The sequence below is a fragment of the Ruditapes philippinarum genome, unplaced genomic scaffold, assembly GCF_026571515.1.
Source record: "Ruditapes philippinarum isolate M1 unplaced genomic scaffold, ASM2657151v2 ctg7914_1_1_1_1, whole genome shotgun sequence".
Taxonomy (NCBI): domain Eukaryota; kingdom Metazoa; phylum Mollusca; class Bivalvia; order Venerida; family Veneridae; genus Ruditapes; species Ruditapes philippinarum.
The window spans coordinates 53,764-75,874 of NW_026857104.1; the positions used below are offsets into that span (position 1 = coordinate 53,764).

At 33.2% G+C, this 22,111-nt stretch overlaps 1 long non-coding RNA gene across 1 annotated transcript in view; it reads left to right on the forward strand.

The window, feature by feature from the left end:
- The first annotated feature begins 7,312 nt into the window (after positions 1-7,312).
- The window catches only part of LOC132748784 (uncharacterized), a 39,476-nt gene continuing 24,677 nt past the window's right edge, over positions 7,313-22,111 (forward strand). The window contains exon 1 of the long non-coding RNA XR_009628319.1: positions 7,313-7,583. This is a non-coding gene — a long non-coding RNA (uncharacterized LOC132748784). The remainder of the gene's footprint in view (positions 7,584-22,111) is intronic.

Below are 22,111 nucleotides of genomic sequence, written 5' to 3' on the forward strand. Positions count from 1 at the left end.
TGTTAAGTCCGTCAAAGGATCACATTACTTAGAACTGATACTGGAGGCATAACTTTCAGTTATATTCAGCCCATGTTTTCAACTTCATAGCGATGTTTCGTCATCTGGGCAGACGATAAAGTTCCTATATATGGTCAAGGTATATATATCTTGATAAAGTTTCCGTAGCATAACTTAGTTCATAAACAGTGATTTCATATTTACATGGGATTAATTGAGTCCATATTGTGGTGTGAAGTACCCTATTGATATATTTGGGTCTACATCAATTACTGAAAACAGTTTTCTGGAGCTTAAACATATAGTTCCATTTCGCCCACAAACATATCAAGGTATGATATGTTCTATTAATATATTGTTAGTATATGTACCCTTATATATTGGAATTCTGGGTCTATAGGTATAATATATATAGAATACATTACAGTCGTTCAACATATTATAATAGAGGAGGATATAGTAGATAGACTCCTATCGTATTTTTGGGTTACATATATACAAATTACTAATAATTTAAAACTGAACACGTTCTCCGAACATTAACATTTACTTTCTATGGGCACATTATTCAAACCTTCATAGAGATTATTGTCCATATTCCGATAATAGGGCGCAAAAAGTGTCAGGTTACTGATTAATTACCTTATATATAAATATATCTGAAACAAGTTATATATAACAGAACATAACTTTAGTTCCATTTGCCACAGTGTAATAATATGAAAAATAGGGGCGACACCTATTGATTTGGGATCACAAGGTTTACTCATATTTAATTCAGCATAACTTAAGTTTTCTATCTGGCCCATATATTTTATTTAATCTTGCAATATGTTGAATATTGCCATTTGAAAGGAAATATCTTTATATATTCTCAGTCTTACAAAATGAAATCATCCTTATCTAAAACAAACACTTTCGGCTATATATCGCTCATAGAATAAAAGGTGTTGTCAAATACATGTGAGAAGATTTTTTGCAAATTATTTTACAGATATACTATTTGCTTCTTTAATATATGATTTTAATCATTACACAGCGCTTTGCGAAGATATATATAAACCTCTAATTTGGAATATATATTTATGTGTTTATACCTGTAGTCCAAGGGGTTACACTGTTTTGCGACGACGAGAGGCCTGGTATGTTCAATCTCTCGTTACAGGCATTCTTAAGATATTGTTATATATATTATTGTTTAAGACTCAAATAAACATTGAATTTGAATTCTATGTGTTGTAATATAGCCTGAAGAGATTATATACTCTCGCTCACTCCACACTGGAGAGGACACAGCATTCGTGGCAGCCATCCAAACAATTGGTTTATTATCTTACAACTCACTTCTCTTGGACCAGTCTGTAGACCCAAACAAATAAGCAAGCGCCTATCTTGCTTTGATTTTCGTAATTGACTTTGTTATTTATCATGGATTAACTCTATATTTAAAACATCCAATATCTTTTAAGGTCATGTATCTTTCATGTACATATATATGCTCAATATATATATGACTCATGTATGTATGTATGAAGGAAATTGTATATTTTATAATATATGATTATCAATATAATTGGCTGTTAACTTTGATAAATATCGAGAGATTACATTTTACTACTTGGCAAAACACCTTTTGACAGACATTCTATATATTAGACTGACCCTTATATATATATAGCATGTATGTCATAAGGTTCTATGTATATTTTGCTTAAGCTTGTCATAATTGTTATTTTATGTACTCCGGATTTTGATTATATTTCGGACAAATCAACACTTGTGACGCACCAGCAATCGTTCAGAAATTCTAGAAATTAACCTTGACCCTTTAAAATGGCTGAGCACTCACATGATTGAATTTTGGATTATATGTTTCTGAACTGTTATATATTTATTGAAGATTCATACGTTGGAATAAACACAAGTCGACTTTTTTATACATTAAAAAGACAGAACTGAATATTTTTTTTATTTTTTTATTTTTTGTTTATAAAGATGTTAGTTTAATATCTAGTTTATACTTGTTTGATTTTAGAAAAAAGTGAAAGAAGTTTAGTGTTGCCCCTGTCTGGCGGTGGCTCTTGTTGTGTCACCTGCTACACAGTAGCTGCAACTTGCTATTGACTTTCATTAGGCGACTGTGATGCCATTCTCCCATAATTGAAGCACTTTAATTTGGTTCACAAAAACTGAAAAATCTGACTTTAGTAAACAACGTTTTCTATGATTTGCTTTTAATGTTCAATACCTTGGACAGATTGTGTGGAAGTTTAACACACACCATTCGCTCCATTTGTATACTGAAAGCTTTTGAAGTTACGTAACTTGAATTACATTGTTACAGACATATATACGCACAGGAATTGCTTGAAAGTATTGTTTTTACTACATATTTTTAAATCATATATATAATACTCATTTAAAGAATCATGGCATTGTATAAGTGAAGACAATGGTTTGCCTTTAGCAAAAATTATTGCTTATATGCCAAATCCTTACCTTCTGATAAAACTTGTATATCGCTTTGTAATTTTGTAATATAATAAAGATTGAATTTAGTATTGCCAGACAGCAGAGCACACAAATACTGCTATAAAAGTAAGTGCTATATTTTGATGAGAAAAATAGAAGCGACAACGAAATATATAGCATATCTTTATATTAAATCGGTGTGAATAACACGTTATCCTATTACAAACTTCGGTCTGTGCAAGCAAATTTTACAATCAAAAACAAGTCCTTATGATCTGTTAGTTACTTGCGTGAGAGCATTAGGTGAATAATATATATATCAAACATCACGGAGTTATAGAGTGTACTCAAATTATTTTACACTCTATTAAAATACTTAAGAAGCTATTATTAAATTTGGATATCTTCACAAAAACATCATATATATGGACGACACTAGTATTAATTCAAATCACATCAACAGTATAATTTAGTGAGAAGTGCAGGAATAAGAATATTGTATTACGGACCTTGGTCTCATGGAAAATGATGAGCATCAGATGTATTTAGTTATTTCTGCAATAGTATATGTACTCTGAGTTTTGTCAGTCTATGTTTTTATTTCACTATTTATTTTGCCTTATTTTGCTACTCATTTTTATCACTCTCTAGAGGTTATGTTTTGTAATTGTTATATGTTAGCCATTGTAGTTTTCTACAGTCGCCGCGCTAGATCATACTAGCGCCTTAAACTCGCTGAGGGTCACTTTTGACTAAGAATTACCGAGACTACAATGACAAATCCCCAATAATGTTTACAACCAAAATTTGACCATCTTCCAGCACCAGATATAATCCTATGGGTTCACGACAGTAGCACCTTATTTAGGAAAATTGATAGGGTCTATAGAGTGAAGTCATTAACGATGTCCAACTGACACCCTGATACTTCTACATTTTCTTCACTAGAGCTTTTTCTTTATGAGTGGTGATGAATTGCAACTATTTTGTCGCTGAATTTGTATTTCTCTTTAAAATGAGTTTTGTTCTTTTCTCCTCTCTGCTTTTGTTCTATCTGTAGTAGTCAGTGTTTAATATGACAAGCCAATTTCTAAAAGTAAGAAGATAAAGTGTTATTTATATTATAAATTTATTAACCTTGATACATGACATGCGATGAATACTTAATACTCTCATAGATATCATGAAATTAATTATCTATATTATTATAACAAATATAAAGTGAATTATAACATCCAATATGTATTACTTCCATTACATTTAATATCTTTGTAATTGATATGATAATGCTAGTAAGTTCATAAGTCTTATATTTAGTATAATGTAAGTGACATAATGATACATTTTGGTATTTTTAATAGATAGTAAAAAAACTTTGAAAAAATCATGATCCTCAAACATGTATACTATAATTGTCTAATAGTTTCTGATGTGAACTAATATTCTCGATATATGTTTGTAACGGAAAGCTGCAGTTCCTTACAACAACGCAATACATTTATTTCCTAGTTATAGTACTTCTCAGTTATTGAGTGGGACACCTGCATTTCGTACTCATCTTTATAGATGTATAGAAACACTAACTGTAGGAACAGTTTGAGTTGATAAACAAGCTGGAATTCTGATTCATGTTATTTATCAGGATGCTGAGAATGAAGAGCGATGATAGAGATATTCCTCTGCCGTAAGCTAATTGTCCTTTGAGAAACATTTGATAAAAAACTCTGGTGACACACTTCTTGTGTTCTCACGCATATAGAAATATGTGTGTTCCATGTTTGAAACAACAAATCATTTCTATTTCAAATATACTTAACTTAACTTATAGGATAAAGTACATATATGAAACATCAGATTATGAGTTCTCAAAATAATTAATATTGTTCCGCGTAACAAATGTTTTAAACAGATAAAAAAAAAAAATATAGCATCAACTTGCCGACCTACATTGTTTGACTATCTTGGTTTGCTGAAAATTAATGCTTGCAACTCAATTTTTCATCAGTAAAAGTTATAGTTCTTCTTGTAAGTAACATAATAGTGAAAATATCGTTATCCAAATCAAAAACAGTGGTTGCCAAAAATAAAGTAGAAGTGATTGCCAATTACCTCCAGTTGCCCAATTGTATCATTAAAAGTCAATTAAAATGTTGCATGCATACACTCCTAGTGACGTATCATTTGGAGCGGTGATAGCAAAAAAGTCACACCGTCAATTGAAACCGTATACTGTACTGAAATTCGGGTGATCGTTTTGTTACGGAAAAATTAGTTGTTATGGAAACATAGTGAAATTAGAGACTTCTACGGATCACAGTTATCACATTTTTGTGCAAACCGACATCTCATTTTGGTTGTCTTTTCATTTAAAGAAATACAAAACAATATTTCAAAATTTTTATTTGATTGGTAGATTTCATGTATATTAAAAAGTATAAAACGCCCGGTTACTTGGAGGCATAGCATTTTAAACACGACATTTGAATTATTTACAATAAAGCGGGTTTGTGTTAAAATGTATCATCGCAGGAGTCTTATTTATCAATTTTATTTCAAATATAGTCTTCTTGATATTGTTTTGAGTACAAATTTTAAAAAGAATATAAACCTATATATCTCAAGATTGTACATTCCCAGTTTTAAAATCGTTACGGTACCATAGTTGCATTTCGGAGACGGCAGCATTTAAAGAAAAATCATGGAAAATAAGGGTTTCTATTTCTTGAACTTCTTATGTTATTGCCTGAATCAATTATTCAATACTGTATTGACTTTTTAGGCAAAAACTTGTTGGAAAACATGGAAATGGATTATCTTTTTCATCAATCTTTAACTTTAATATTGGTCAAGCGACAGCGATTTTTTTACAGTTACTATTGCAATTTTTCAGTTTAACACGAAAATGAAAAGCGACGAGGAGCATCCACGCTACAAAATTTACAGTTAAGCTGCTGAGAACATTCCAGTGGTACTTTTTTTAAATGTTTGTCACAAAATGTTTTAAAGCGTTGTCTGTACATTTTTTACTACGATTTTATAAGTGTGGAAGACAGGAATTATTAAAAAGTTGCTTTATAATGTATACATGGAGGAAATGAGCTGATTGTGACTTGAGATCACTCGTTGTCTAAAAAGAGAGATACGGCAGGGAGGTCCTTAATGACCTGCTATGGAAAGAAAATGTTGTCTTTTCAAATTATTGTCGGCAGTGTGACATTGATTAAATGACTAAGTATGATTCAGAGAAATGATAATTCCTTTTTAGGTAGTGCTATGAGTAGCTTAATTTAACTATTATTATACATTTGCTTTAATTATTGAAAAATATAGAAAAGAAGATACAGAGTCGAAACTTCGTTTGCTTGAAGTCAGAGGGCTTGTGCAAATTTGTTTGAGAGATTGGTATAAGTTCGAGCCAAACGAGGTTGAACTATCATTACATTGAACATAGGCCTAATAATTTATAATGTTTATTATGGGATAAATTTTATTTCAAACAAACAATGAATTAATAAAATATTTTATAAAAAAAAACAACATTTTACAGCAGCAGTTGTTATTAAAACCGTCCAGGTAAATGTCATTCTTTATTGACTTTTGCACTTCATATGTTTTTATATAAAGATATTATATATGATTTTTATAGCAGGAATGAATGAAATATTTGTATCTGCAGTTTATTTAATTTAGCCATATATTATGGTATTTGTTATTTCTTTTATTCCTTACCCATAAACGGCACAAAAAAAACAATTACATCATTCTCATACTTAAATGATCGGCTTAATAAAAACCTTGTTATTTTAAAGGTTCGCAATTAACTCAAATTGACTGTTTATACTCCTATACGATCACAGAAGATTGGTATATTAACTACATCTGTTGTGCCGGCTGACTGTCATGACTTAGTTAGATGAACCATCCACTCCAGCTACCTTATGTTGTCTGTTATAGTAGATTTAACCGTAAAGTAGGTTAATTCACTATAAATACATCCTGTGACGGACAAGCATGGCTATTCTGTCGGAATCTGAGTAGTCCGAGAGATGATTGTGTTCGAGCGATCCGAAGTAGAACAATATATATCATATGACACAGTGATGCCGACACTGGGCAATGAGTTCGAGCGAAGGGAGATATTCAAGACATCTGAGTTCAAGCGAATGAAGTTTAATTGTATTTATGAAAAATAACTGTAACAGTATTTTTAAATTTAATAAAGCTATGTAATTGTCTAAATTTTTTATCAAGTAAGAATACTTTTCTTTTGAATCAATTATAACATTATGGCCTTTGTACACACCTGACTTTGACCCCCATATTTACTAGATGGAAACTACTGCCTAATTGCAAAGCTCATCTGTAAAGAAACAAAAAATAGTCTATAGTTGAACTTCTATGAGTCGAAAAATAAAAGTCCCAATTTTTTACCCATATATTTCTTTTAAAAACCTATATATGAGTCGGAATTATGTGTCAATTTTTTTTTTGTGGTCTGTACTCAACAAATCAAGTACAATTTACCACAGATCAGTTGAATTCCTTTGAATATTTTGACACATTTTTCATGAGGCATTTTTCACACTTTTCCGCCATGAGGATGATTTCCGATCAACTTTTGTGAAAGGTGAAAATTACACAGCTGTGTGTTCTGACAGCCTTTGTATGCTTTAATAATTGATACAATTCACATTGTTCTAGTGTTATTTGAATGTAAACATTAAGAACAGCTTTCATTTTGAGAACTTGACAGCATTATATGATAATCACACAGTATATATATTTGCTATAAGCTTGTTCAGTTATCGCCCAATTCTTTGGTTACGCCTTTTATAACTTGCTTGTTAAAATCAATGGCTTGTAAATTTTGTCATTAAATTGAGAATGATTTATGAGTCGGAGTCCCAATGTGTCAAAGTTTTATGCAAGTCCTTCAACTTTGATTTACTTATGTTCTACTGTACCAGAGTGTCCTAATATTTAGTCTTATGTGGTTGCATAACATTTTGTCACAAATGCAATCTTGTTTTTTTATAGTGAGGAGAGTGCAAAGGCATTTCAAAACTGGACCAAGTATGATGATGCACAGGAGACTTTCTGTGAGATAGATGGTAATATTTTCATTCATATGATTTTTTACATTTCATTATATTCCCTGCCCTCTGCACAACAAAATTGATGCTTGCTGATTTGAATTTAATTGCTTAAACATTCTTTTATAAACCAAGCAAGTTCAAAGGGGAAGTAACAATGGTAAAAAACACTTATTTAGCAATTTATTAGGAGTTTATGACATCTCGACCCCTTGACACCTCGACCCCCAAGACATCTCAACCCCTGACACTTAGACCCCTAAGACACTTAGAACCCTTAAATATACCGAACATTTCGACCCCTTAATTAATGTATTGTTATATTTGGAAAGACCATGCGTTTTTTAAAATAAAACACAAAGTAATGAGGTTAGAACATTTTCAGCCGTTTATTAATAATTTATGTATATTATTTACAAAAACAGTAACACAAATAAATATACATGTACACACATTACATTTAAATAACAATACATAGAATACGCAGACACTATCACTATTTCTATATACATGCATGTAATTATTAGAATATTTACAATAAATACACTTTTTATACCCCCCACAACAAAGTTGTAAGGGGGGTATACTGGAATCAGCTTGTCCGTCTGGACGTCTGTCTGCACTACCGAAAAGGGATAGAGGGCCATCTAACTGTAAACAGAACAAAAGAGAACAATAGAGTTCATTCCGTAACAATAGAGTAAGGGGCCATTGGCCCTCTATTAAACAAAAGAAAATAACAAAAGAAATGGCCCTTTATTCCATTTGGCCCGGACGTCCGTCCGTCGGTTTTTCCTTGTCCGCCCAATAACTTGAGGTTCCTTTTGCTCACAGTCTTCATATTTGGCATGGAGGTCAGTCATGATTAGCAGATGACCCCTATTGATTTTGAGGTCACTGGGTTAAAGGTCAAGGTCACAGGGAGCTTGATTAAAAAAAGCTTGTCCGCCAAATAACTTGAGATTCCCTTGACCCACAGTCTTTATACTTGGCATGGAGGTTAGTCATGATTAGTAGATGACCCCTATTGATTTTGAAGTCACTGGTTCTAAGGTCAAGATCACAAGGACCTTGACTAAAAAAGCTTCTCCTCCCAATAACTTGAGATTCCTTTGACCCATAGTCTTCATATTTGGCATGAAGGTTAGTCATGATTAGTAGATGATCCCTATTGGTTTTGAGGTCACTGGGTCAAAGGTCAAGGTCACAGGGATTTTTAGCTCACCTGTCACAAAGTGACAGGGTGAGCTTTTGTGATCGCTTTTCGTCCGGCGTCTGTCCGTCCGTCCCTAAACTTTTACTTTAAATGACATCTCCTCATAAACCACTAAGCCAATTTCATCCAAACTTCACAGGAATGTTCCTTTGGTGGTCATCTTTAAAAATTGTTCAAAGAATTTAATTCCATGCAGAACTCTGGTTGCCATGGCAACCGCAAGAAAAAACTTCTTCTTTTAAAATACCATAAGAGCTAGAGCTTAGATATTTGGCATGAAACATCTTCTAGTGAGTGTCTACCAAGTTTGTTCAAATAAAAGCCCTGGGGTCAAAATTGGCCCCGCCCCAGGGGGTCATTGATTCTCATCGCCAAGAAAATTTTGGACTTGTGAGAGGCTGTAAATGACCCCAGATTGATCATAAGGTAACGTGTAACCAACGCTGAGAAGCATTTGACTCTATCTTAATCCATTGAGAAGTTGCAGCACTTTGAAATCAATTTTGATGGAAAAAATCAACGCAAAATAGTGATTTTTGGCAATTTTGAGATGTCCCCTCGTTGCCATGGTAACAGAAAATTTAAGCCTGAGCATGTTGTTGCAAGGGCAATGGTCCAGTCAACATTTGTGCCAAGTTTGATTAGTGTTGAAGCAGTTTTTAGCTCGACTATTCGAAGAATATGAGAGCTATTGTAGTCGCCCCGGCGTCGGCGTCCGCGTCGGCGTCTGCGTTGGTTAAAGTTTTTTGTAAAGTCAAATATCTCAATTATTACTTGAGATATTCAATTGAAACTTACAATACTTATTTATAGTAACAAGGTACATCAGATAGACAAGTTTGATAACTCTGCCTACAATATTGACAGAATTATGCCCCTTTTTAACTTAGAAATTTTGGTTAAAGTTTTTTTGTAAAAGTCAAATATCTCAATTATTGCTTGAGATATTCAATTGAAACTTACAATACTTATTTATAGTAACAAGGTACATCAGATTGGCAAGTTGGATAACTCTGCCTACAATATTGACAGAATTATGCCCCTTTTTAACTTAGAAATTTTGGTTAAAGTTTTTTGTAAAGTCAAATATCTCAATTATTCCTTGAGATATTCAATTGAAACTTACAATACTCATTTATAGTAACAAGGTACATCAGATTGACAAGTTTGATAACTCTGCCTACAATATTGACAGAATTTTGCCCCTTTGGAACTTAGAAATTTTGGTGAAAGTTTTTTTGTAAAGTCAAATATCTCAATTATTGCTTGAGATATTCAATTGAAAATTAAAATGCTTTTTTATAGTAACAATGTACATCAGTTTGCAAAATTGCATAACTCTGCCTGCAATATTTGCAGAATTATTTGCCCCTTTGAAACTTAGAAATTTTGGTTAAAGGTTAAAGGTCTTCAAAGATATTTACTTGAAACTTTACACATGCACTTAGGGTCATAATTGGAGGGTCATTATTGTATGTCACTGACCAAGTTCCATAACTCTATCTTGCATTAAGGCTGATTCATATCCCCTTTTCTACTTAGTCTCTTGGTTAATGTTTACATGCAAGTTTTACATATCTCCATTACTATTAAAGATATTTATTTAAAACTTCACATATGCATTTAGGGTCATAATTGTAGGTCACTGACAAAGATCCATAATTCTATCTTGCATTTAGGCTGATTTTTCTCCCCTTTTTCAACTTAGAAATTCATTTGTAAGCTGTTATCTCAATAACTACTGAAGGGTTTGTGCCTTTTTTGGGACAATTTTATGCATTCATAATAATAAAGCAGTGATTTACTTGATAAAACATCTTAATAACAAGCCTTTGTACCTTTTCTGTCAAATTTATGTATTCATAGGTAATTAGTATTATTATACTCAATAAAACACCCTTGTGACATTACCTTCCGAATAGTCAAGCCAATACTGTTTAATTAGACTCTCTCTAAGGCCTATAACAAGAATTTATAAAAAAAAATAGCCCTTTTGTAAACTTAAAAAATTTAACAATATCAAGGCTCTTTTACTATCAACACTTAGAATAGTCGAGCGTGCTGTCCTACAGACAGCTCTTGTTATAGTATTATAGCAATTTGAACTTGTAACGGGAGACTTTTCAATGAAAACAGCCATTTTTCACAAAATGCTCATGAAGTAATGGGTTAAAGAACCCAAAGAGCTAGAGCTAAGATATTTAGCATGAAACATGTTCTAATGGGTGTCTACCAAGTTTGTTCAAATAAAAGCCCTGGGGTCAAAATTGGCCCCGCCCCAGGGGTCATTGATTTTCCCTATATGCATATAGTAAAAACTTAAAAAATCTTCTTTTAAAGAACTCAAAGAGCTATGGCTAAGATATTGAGCATCAAACATGTTCTAATAGGTGTCTACCAAGTTTGTTCAAATAAAAGCCCTGGGGTCAAAATTGGCCCCGCCCCAGGGGGTCATTGATTGTCCCTATATGCATATAGTAAAAACTTAAAAAATCTTCTTTTAAAGAACCAAAAGAGTTAGAGCTAAGATATTTAGCATGAAACATGTTCTAATAAGTGTCTACCAAGTTTGTTCAAATAAAAGCCCTGGGGTCAAAATTGGCCCCGCCCCGGGGGTCATTGATTTTCCCTATATGCATATAGTAAAAACTTAAAAAATCTTCTTTTAAAGAACTCAAAGAGCTATGGCTAAGATATTTAGCATCAAACATGTTCTAATAGGTGTCTACCAAGTTTGTTCAAATAAAAGCCCTGGGGTCAAAATTGGCACCGCCCCGGGGGTCATTGATTTTCCTTATATGTGTATAGCAAAAACTTAAAATATCTTCTTTGAAAAAACCCAAATAGCTAGAGTTAAGATATTAAGCATGAAACATCTTTTAGTGAGTGGCTACAAAGTTTGTTCAAATAAAAGACCTGGGGTCAAAATTGGCCCCGCCCCGGGGGTCATTGCTTTTCTTTATATGTGTATAGCAAAAACTTAAAATCTTCTTTGAAAAAACCCAAATAGCTAGAGTTTAGATATTAAGCATGAAACATCTTCTAGTAAGTGTCTACAAAGTTTGTTCAAATAAAAGCCCTGGGGTCAAAACTGGCCCGGCCCCAGGGGTGTCATTGTTTTTAACTACATTTTGTATATGTGTATAGTAAAAACTGAAAAAAAATCTTCTTTTAAAAAGCCCAATGAGCTAGAGCTTAGATGTTTAGCATGAAACATCTTCTTATGGGTGTCTACCAAGTTTGTTCAAATAAAAGCCCTGGGGTCAAAATTGGCCCCGCCCCAGGGGGTCATTGATTTTCCCTGTATGCATATAGTAATTAAAAATCTTCTTTTAAAGAACTCAAAGAGCTAGAGCTAAGATATTTAGCATGAAACATGTTCTAATAGGTGTCTACCAAGTTTGTTCAAATAAAAGTCCTGGGGCCAAAATTGGCCCTGCCCCGGGGTCATTGATTTTCCTAATATGTGTATAGCAAAAACTTAAAAAATCTTCTTTGAAAAAACCCAAATAGCTAGAGTTTAGATATATAGCATGAAACATCTTCTAGTGAGTGTCTACAAAGTTTGATCAAATAAAAGCCCTGGGGTCAAAATTGGCCCTGCCCCTGGGTCATTGATTTTCCTTATATGTGTATAGCAAAAACTTAAAATCTTCTTTTAAAAAAACCCAAATAGCTAGAGTTTAGATCTTAATTATGAAACATCTTCTAGTAAGTGTCTACAAAGTCTGTTTAAATAAAAGCCCTGGGGTCAAAACTGGCCCCGCCCCAGGGGTGTCATTGTTTTTAACTATATGTGTATAGTAAAAACTTAAAAAAATCTTCTTTTAAAAAGCCCAATGAGCTAGAGCTTAGATGTTTAGCATGAAACATCTTCTTATGGGTGTGTGGTGTGTGGGGGGGGGGGGGGCTATATACAGGTGAGGGCCATCATGGCCCTCAGGGCCATCATGGCCCTCTTGTTTTGTTTTTATGAGCTTATTTTGCTTATGGACGTTGGTCCAGGTGGTGTTTATGATCTGATTTGCCTCATAAACATCAAAAGTTGGTACGTCCCGAAATCTTGTGAATGCAACTCCTCTTAAACCGGATGGCAGATTTTGCTTAAACTTACATGGATGAACAACCTTAATGTGTAGATGTTAGTAAAGGAAGGAATTTTCGCTGCAACCAAATTTAACAGAATTATGGCCCTTTGTTGATTTTTTCATTATATACTATGTAGAAATTTTGTGAATGCAACTCCTCTTAAACCGGATGGCAGATTTTGCTTAAACTTCCAGTGATTAACAACCTTAATGTGTAGTTGGTAGTAAAGGAAGGAATTTTTGCTGCGACCAAATTTAACAGAATTATGGCCCTTTGTTGATTTTTAGTTTTCAACTTGTGGCACATGTAGTCCAAAAAATATTTGACCTAGAGTCATAAGATTGACACAACATTGGCGTGTGGGGGCATCCGTGTCCTATGGACACATTTCTAGTTCTTCAAACAATTTATGCCATAAATATGTCCTGTCTATCTTATCGAAGCATTTCTAATAATCTATAAAAATGCAATACAGTTTATCACCAGAGTTAAGTACTTTTGATATTACAGAATGTAAGATAAATATGCAGTCTACAATAGATTTTCCTTTCTGACAACCATATTGGTTCTTGCAGATCTGACCACTTGACATGAGCCTATTTAGTAGGATTTGGGAATATATTTTTGCCAAGATATTTATAACTATAATGCCGCGGTAGTTTTAAAACACTAAGCCAGTTAAAATTTATTAGTATGTATTTACAAAATTAAATTGGTCGCGCGGCTGCGCCGTGTCTGACCAATTTAATTTTGTAAATATGTACTAATAAACTTTAACCTATACTAAAGTCATGTTTTTATTGATAATACATGTATTATTCTAAAGACTGATAATTTAATTAGCATCGGCAGGTGCTGCCGATGTTAATCCTATTATGTGTCACTGAATAAACACATACATAGAGGATATTCAAGTTTTTTCTATAAATACATGATTTATTTTCATCGAGTGGTATGAAAATAAATATTTCATGAGTGGCGGTAGCCACGAGTGAAATATGGTAATTTTCATGCCACAAGATGAAAATAAATCATGTATTTATAGAAAAAAACTTGAATTTTCTGTTTATTATATACATTTTTCCCTTTCTGGACATTAAAATTTCCTTTCCCTAAAATTTTGAGTACTGGCAGAATTTAAAAGAAAGTAGTCCGGCAAGACACCAGTGAAAATACGGAAAATATGTTTCACTGCAGTGAAAAATAAATTTTTACAGTGAAAATACGGAAAATGAAAATACGCATTTTATTTCATCAATATTTCTCAATATTTCATTTAAAAGTATATAATAAATAGAGGATATTCAAGTTTTTTCTATAAATACATGATTTATTTTCATCGAGTGGTATGAAAATAAATATTTCATGAGTGGCGGTAGCCACGAGTGAAATATGGTAATTTTCATGACACAAGATGAAAATAAATCATGTATTTATAGAAAAAACTTGAATTTTCTGTTTATTATATACATTTTTATCTTTTTTGACATTAAAATTTGAAAGACTTTCCCTTAAAGTATGTGTACTGGCAGAATTTAAAAGAAAGTAGTCCGGCAAGACACCAGTGAAAATACGGAAAATATGTTTCACTGCAGTGAAAAATAAATTTTTACAGTGAAAATACGGAAAATGAAAATACGCATTTTATTTCATCAATATTTCTCAATATTTCATTTATAAGTATATAATAAATGTATTTATGTATTGATTATTTTACAGCACGCACCGGTGTTTATCCTATTACATGTCACTGATTAAACACATACATGTATGACGTTAAACCAGCATATGGGAGATGTATGATGATAACTTACTAAAGTCATTTTCATTGTTTAAGTCAAAATTTGTATGAAAGTGATTAAATGTGTATCAAAAATAAATCCTTTATTATTATATTTTTATGCCACCGCAGCATCTGCGATGCGGTGGCATATAGCGATTCACCTGTGTGTGTGTGTGTGTGTGTGTTTGTTTGTTTGTGTGTGTGTGTGTTATATAGATTATATAGTGAACTTAAAAAATCTTCTTGTGAAAAACCACTTGTCCAATTTCAACCAAACTTGGCAGGATTGTTCCTTGGGTGAAGGGCTTCCAAAGTTGTTCAAAGAATTTCATTCCATGCAGAAATCTGGTTGCCATGGCAACCAAAAGGAATTATAAGAATAAATTTAAAAAATCTTCTTGTAAAGACCCAAAAGGCCTAGAGCTTAGATATTTTGCATAAGGCATTGTCTGGTAGACCTCTAACAAGATTGTTCAAATTTTAGCCCTGGGGTCAAAATTGGCCCCGCCCCGGGGGTCATTGATTTTCACTATGTACATATAGTAAAAACTTAAAATACCGTCTTGTAAAAACCCAAAAGGCCTAGAGCTTAGATATTTTGCATAAGGCATCATCTGGTAGACCCTTACCAAGATTGTTCAAATTATAGCCCTTGGGTCAAAATCGGGCCCGCCCCGGGGTCATTTGATTTTCGCTATATGTACATATAGTAAAAACTAAAAACACCTTCTTGTAAAGACCCAAAAGGCCTAGAGCTTAGATATTTTGCATAAGGCATTGTCTGGTAGACCTCTACCCAGATTGTTCAAATCATAGCCCTGGGGTCAAAATCAACCCCGTCCCAGGGGTCATTGGTTTTCCTTATATGTATATAGTAAAAACTTAAAAAAAATTCTTCTAGCAATTGACAAATGCTAGAGGTTAGATATTCTGCATGAAACATTGTGTTGTAAACCTCTAGCAAGATTGTTCAAATTATAGCCCTGGGTCAAAATTACCCCCGCCCTGGGGGTCATTGATTTCAATATATACATATAGTGAAAAATAAAAAAAATCTTATTGTCTGAAGGTACAAGGCTTAGATCTAGCTTTAATATTTGTTAAATAATATCATCATATGAAAGGTACTCTACCAAAGATGTTCAAATTTTGCCTCTTGTGTCAAAATAAGCCCCGCCCCTGGGAGCCATAGGTTCATCTTATATGTATATAGTTAAAACTTAAAAAATCATCTTCTCTAAATTGACAAAGGATAAAGTTAAGATATTTTGCATGAAACATTATGTAGTGAACCTCTAGCAAGATTGTTCAAATTTTAGCCCTGGGGTCAAAATTGGTTCCGCCCTGGGGGTCATTGATTTTCATTATGTACATATAGTGAAAAAAAAAAATTTGTCTGAAGTCCAAGGCATAGAGCTTTGATGTTTGATATATAATATCATCTATAGGTCCTCTACCAAAGTTTTTTTCAAATGTCAAAAATTGGCCCTGCCCGGGGGCAGTGATTCTCATTATGTACACGTAGTAAAAACAGAAAATAAAACAAATGTTTTCTGAATGGGAGAAAGCTATAGCTTAGATATTTGACTTGAAATGTTGTTTGGTGGACCTGTATCAAGATTGTTATTAAACCCTTGGGTCAAAATTATGCCTTGCCCAAGGGGACAGTGACCTACTTTCTTGTCCTTTGATGTACAGCAATGACATTTTGACCATGTGCACAGTTTTAGTTGTAAAATTGAACTTTGACCTAGATTTTGATGATGTGACCTACTTTCTTGTCCTTTGATGTAAATTTGAACCATGCGGTGGCATAGCATTTTTCTCAAATGCAATCTTGTTTTTTTTTGATATATACAGTTTGAAGCACGCTCATTCTAATTTTCACCGTTGCAAAAACAAATTTTAATTGTTTTTGTAGTAAGTCATATATATTTTTAGCTCACCTGTCACAAAGTGACAGGGTGAGCTTTTGTGATTGCTTTTCGTCCGGCGTCCAGCCGGCGTCGTCCATCAGTCGTCCAGCGTCCGTAAACTTTTACTATAAATGACATCTCCTCATAAACCACTAATTAAGCCAATTTCATCCAAACTTCACAGGAATGTTCCCTTGGTGGTCACCTTTGAAACTTGTTCAAAGAATTTAATTCCATGCAGAACTCTGGTTGCCATGGCAACCAAAAGAAAAAACTTTAAATATCTTCTTCTAAAAAGCCCAAAGAGCTAGAGCTTAGATATTTGGCATGAAACATCTTCTAGTGAGTGACTACCAAGTTTGTTCAAATAAAAGCCCTGGGGTCAAAATTGGCCCCGCCCAAGGCGGTCATTGATTTTCCCTATATGCATATAGTAAAAACTTAAAAATCTTCTTTTTTAGAACCTAAAGAGCTAGAGCTAAGATATTTGGCATGAAACATCTTCTAATGGGTGTCTACCAAGTTTGCTCAAATAAAAGCCCTGGGGTCAAAATTGGCCCCGCCACAGGGGGGTCATTGATTTTCCCTATATGCATATAGTAAAAACTTAAAAATCTTCTTTTAAAGAACCCAAAGAGCTAGAGCTAAGATATTTAGCACGAAATATCTTCTAATGGATGTCTACCAAGTTTGTTCAAATAAGAGGTCTGGGGTCAAAATTGGCCCCGCCCCAGGGGTTATTGATTTTCCTTTTATGTGTATAGCAAAAACTTAAAAAATCTTTTTTGAAAAAACCCAAATAGCTAGAGTTTAGATACTAAGCATGAAACATCTTCTAGTGAGTGTCTACAAAGTTTGTTCAAATAAAAGCCCTGGGGTCAAAATTGGCCCGCCATGTGTATAGCAAAAACTTAAAAATCTTCTTTGAAAAACCCGAATAGCTAGAGTTTAGATATAAAGCAAGAAAAAATTTCTAGTAAGTGTCTACAAAGATTGTTCAAATAAAAGCCCTGGGGTCAAAACTGGCCCTGCCCCAGGTGAGTCATTGTTTTTAACTATGTGTGTAAAGAAAAAACTTGAAAAAAATCTTCTTTTAAAAAACCCAACGAGCTAGACCTTAGATGTTTAGCATGAAACATCTTCTAATGGGTGTCTACCAAGTTTGTTCAAATAAAAGCCTGGGGGTTTAAACTGGCCCCGGGGGCCTATATACAGGTGAGCGACTTCAGGGCCATCATTGCCCTCTTGTTTGTAAATATCTGACAGACCAAGTCAATAAATATATCTTCAACTATATCATTAACCTATAATTACTGATAGTTTTTTAGCTCGACTTTTTTTTGAAAAAAAAAGTAGAGGTATTGTTATAGTCTCAGCGGCGTTGCCGTTGCCGTCCGCAAACTTGTACCTGGATCATAACTTTTTTATTTCTTGGTGTATTGTCTTCATACTTGGCCACAACAACCCTTGGGACAAGACCTTTCAGTAGACCACACTAACCTTGACCTTCAACCATAAATGACATTGACCTTCAAGGTCAAAAGTTGCATATATTGGCCATGACTAAGTAAGTTATGAATGGAGGACACAACAATTCTATGGATAAGATAAAACAAAGATTAATCACTCTTATTTCACCTTTACACTTAAGGTCAAATTAATGAATTTTGCTACATTTGTCTGTTACTTTGATTTGATTTATACTTGGACAAAAGAACACTTGTAACAAAACTGACATGTTGGGTAATAATTATTATTATTATGCCCCTCTTCAAAGAAGTGGAGGTATATTGCTTTGCATTTGTCTGTTTCTCGGTCCATCATTCTATAGACCAAATGGTTTCTGATCAATAACTAAAGACCTCTTAGGCCTAGGAACTTCAAACTTGGTATGAGGATTGTTCATGACCAGTAGATGACCCCTATGGATTTTGGGGTCAATTGGTCAAAGGTCAAGGACAGATTTCTGATCAATAACTAAGAACTCTTAGGCCTAGGAACTTCAAACTTGGTATGGAGATTGGTCTTGGCAAGTAGATGACCCCTATTTATTTTGGTGTCAAGGGTCAAGGTCGAGTTCACATTGACCTTACAGGTAAAAACAGTTTCCAATCAATATTTTGACAACCCATGGGCTGTTGGCCCTCAAACTTTGTAGGTACCTTGGTCTTGGCAAGCAGATGATCCCTTTTTATTTTGGGGTCAATGAATCAAAGGTTAAGGTCACATTGACCTTGTAGGTAAATAGGTTTCCAATTAATAATATGACAACCCATCGGCTGTTGGCCCTCAAACTTCGTAGGTGGATAATGGTCCTGGCCAGTAAATGATCCCTATTGATTTTGGGGTCAATGGTCAAGGTCACATTGACCTTGTAGTTTAAAATGGATTCCAATCAATAACTTGACAACCCATGGGCCCTGGCCCTCAAGCTTCATAGGTGCATTGGTCTTTAAAACTGGTAAACTTTAGGAAAAGATATCAATTACGTTTCATTCATACAAAAGGAAATTAAAAACAGGTTGTTCTCAATACAAACAAAGAAATTTTCTGAGTAACGCTTTGATTTGCGACAATAAATAGCTACCACTATACGATTTATGTGACAATGATTATGCAAGGTCATGCCCCGTGGCGTGTATTAGATTGATACCGAGCACATATTACACATGTATGTTGACATGTTGCCTTGTTCCGGTCAGACCCCTTATTTCAGACTTATGGTCTTTGATTAGTTATGCAGTATGCATATAGAGCAATAATCGTTTCCGTGCTATTTCTCTGCAGATCAATAAAACATTATGGAAACAATCAATACTTAAAGGAGATGCACATATTGTCCTCTTGTTTCGGTCAGACCCTTTAACTTACAGTAATGGCCCTTGATTTGTTATGCAGTAGGCATATAGAGCAATAATCATTTCTGTGCCATTTCTTTTCAAGTACTGGCTGGAATTCAACGAAACTTAATAGGAACCATCAATACTAAGAGGAGAAGCACATACCATCGCCTTGTTCTGGTCAGACTCATAAGACGAATTATGGCCCTTGATTAGTTATGTAGTATGCATATTGAGCAATAGTCATTTCCACACTTTTTCTCATGGCAACAACTGGCTGAAACTCAACTAAACTTTTTTTTTTTTTTTTTTGAGGCCCCAACTGGGTAACCCGGTTTATTCACCCCGTAATAGGTATGACAGGCTCAGGGTCATCCCCCACATACCTTACATTATTTATACATGTACATTGTATATCACATTGTAATATTTACAAACAAAATATCATAATATACCTTAAATTTTATCATATTAACATTATAATTAAAGCATACAAATAGTCTATTTTACACATGTATGTAAGTTATTTAAAAAACGAAAAACAAAAGAGAACCTAACATAAATATAGACTGTCAGTGTAATTTATTCGATTAACAATCTTACAATTTGCCATCTTTTAATTTCAGTGTCAGTCAAAATGGTATTTTTGTAAATAGTCAAGGCTAATTTAAGGCTATTTTTTAAGCCATTACATGCGGGTAACATTTTTTTTCTCTTAGACAAATATAATAATTATGTATTTTTTCAATTCTAAAAACAATATATCATATTTGAAGTCCTTATCTTCAGACCCTAAAATAAAAGATTTACAGTTGAAAATATTGTCAAAATTATGTATGTTACTTTGCAAATATTGAAATAGAAACTGAATTTTTTGACATACAGCCATCGCCCATGATTCCTGTCGGTAAGCGCTTATAATTCAAGCGCTGTGTATGGTGTTACGTCATTAAATTGTTTAAATGAGGAATCAACAGGAATCACAAAATCCTGAGTTGATTTACGCTCAAGTTGAAATTGTAATGTTATCACATTCAGAAATGTTAAATTCTTCCCAATTTTCTTCTGATAGAAATTTATTTAGGAATGTGAAATATATTATTCATAAGATTGCGTATTCAGTAACTTATGAAAGAACATGAACTATGCCATTTTCTCGTGCAATTGTTTGCCTACAATAAGGCCAAATAGATTGAATAAGATATATTTGGATATTCCTATGAAATTGTCGAAGAAAAAAGTTGTTTTCGCATATTTAATCTTCACCTTAAACAAAGAAAACTATCTGTGGTCTAAGTCAGATAGATCGCCAGTTGGATGCAGAGCTGCATTACTGGTACTGGTACTGCAGTACGTACTGCAGCGATTTTGCAAGTACTGGTACTGAATACTGAATTAACTCTTACAAAATTTTGCTACTACTGGTACTGCATTACTGTCTTAAAAAGTGGTACTGCTACTGCATTACCCAGTACTTTTTGTTTTGATAAAAATTTAAAAATAACATCAATTTTTCTTCATAAAATAAAAGCTGTAAATTACATTAACTATATTTTATTTTTGTGAAAAAGAAAGTTATCAAATTTAAAGATAAATTTGGCTGCAATGTTCCTTTAAATGTTAACATAGTATTCATCATAAAAAAGCACCAAAGACTTTTTAAGTAAATTTAAATTAAGATAAACAGACTCAAATAACTCTTTACCCTAAAATATCCTTATTAAAATCTTTTATTACTTCGTATTTACTAGTAAAAGAGCAAAATAAACACTAATTAATTTCTTCTATTCTATAAAATCCCATTTGAAGTGAAAAAAGTGATATTGTTAGCACCATAAAAAGTTGTTATTTACTTTGGTATAAATTGAACAGAGGTGTCAAGGTGTGAAAGGCAACAAAAGACTGTTGTGTTTTAAATGAAAGATGTTTGCATTGTATTTATACAGTTGACTGGTTACTAAACAATTAGATATGACAAGTCAAGTCAAGTCAAGTAAATTTTATTTATAAGTCGGATACATCAACAATAAACATAAGCTCTGATGAGCTTTTTACACCGACTACAATAATATAAAACACGTGTTTAAGATATGATAAATGACAAAAATGGTTATGATAAAATAAGACAAATAGCATTGCATTAACAAATAGAGTATACAAACAGCACTGTACTAGCATTCATCAATAGCATACAAAAGTAAGAGGTAATACATATTAGATCTAATAAAAAAACCATTAATATACATACTAAAAGTTAAGATCACACATCACAGCTTATATAAGACACATAAACATTTAAGCAGAGGAACATCAGGCATACATACACACAATAAAATGCATTGCATTGACAAACCAACTTATAAAAAGAGCAAATTATATATAAATAAATAAAACATGGTTTGGACTAAGCAATAGAAAGACAAGGTTAAAATATGCATAATGAACATCAATCCTGACATTAACATACACACAAACATTCAAGTTATACCTGTATATAAAAGATGATACATAGCACATAAAAATAGAAAGATAAATCTATTACATAAAAGCACACGTTATGTAAAAGCACACAAAAGCAGTCATATCAAGCACAGTGATAAAACAAATGCAAGCAAAAGTAACTAAAAAATTGAAACATCCAGCATGTCGCTGCCAACATTTTTTTTTTTTCTTTTTGATGAGTACAGGAGCAGTTCTCCCCT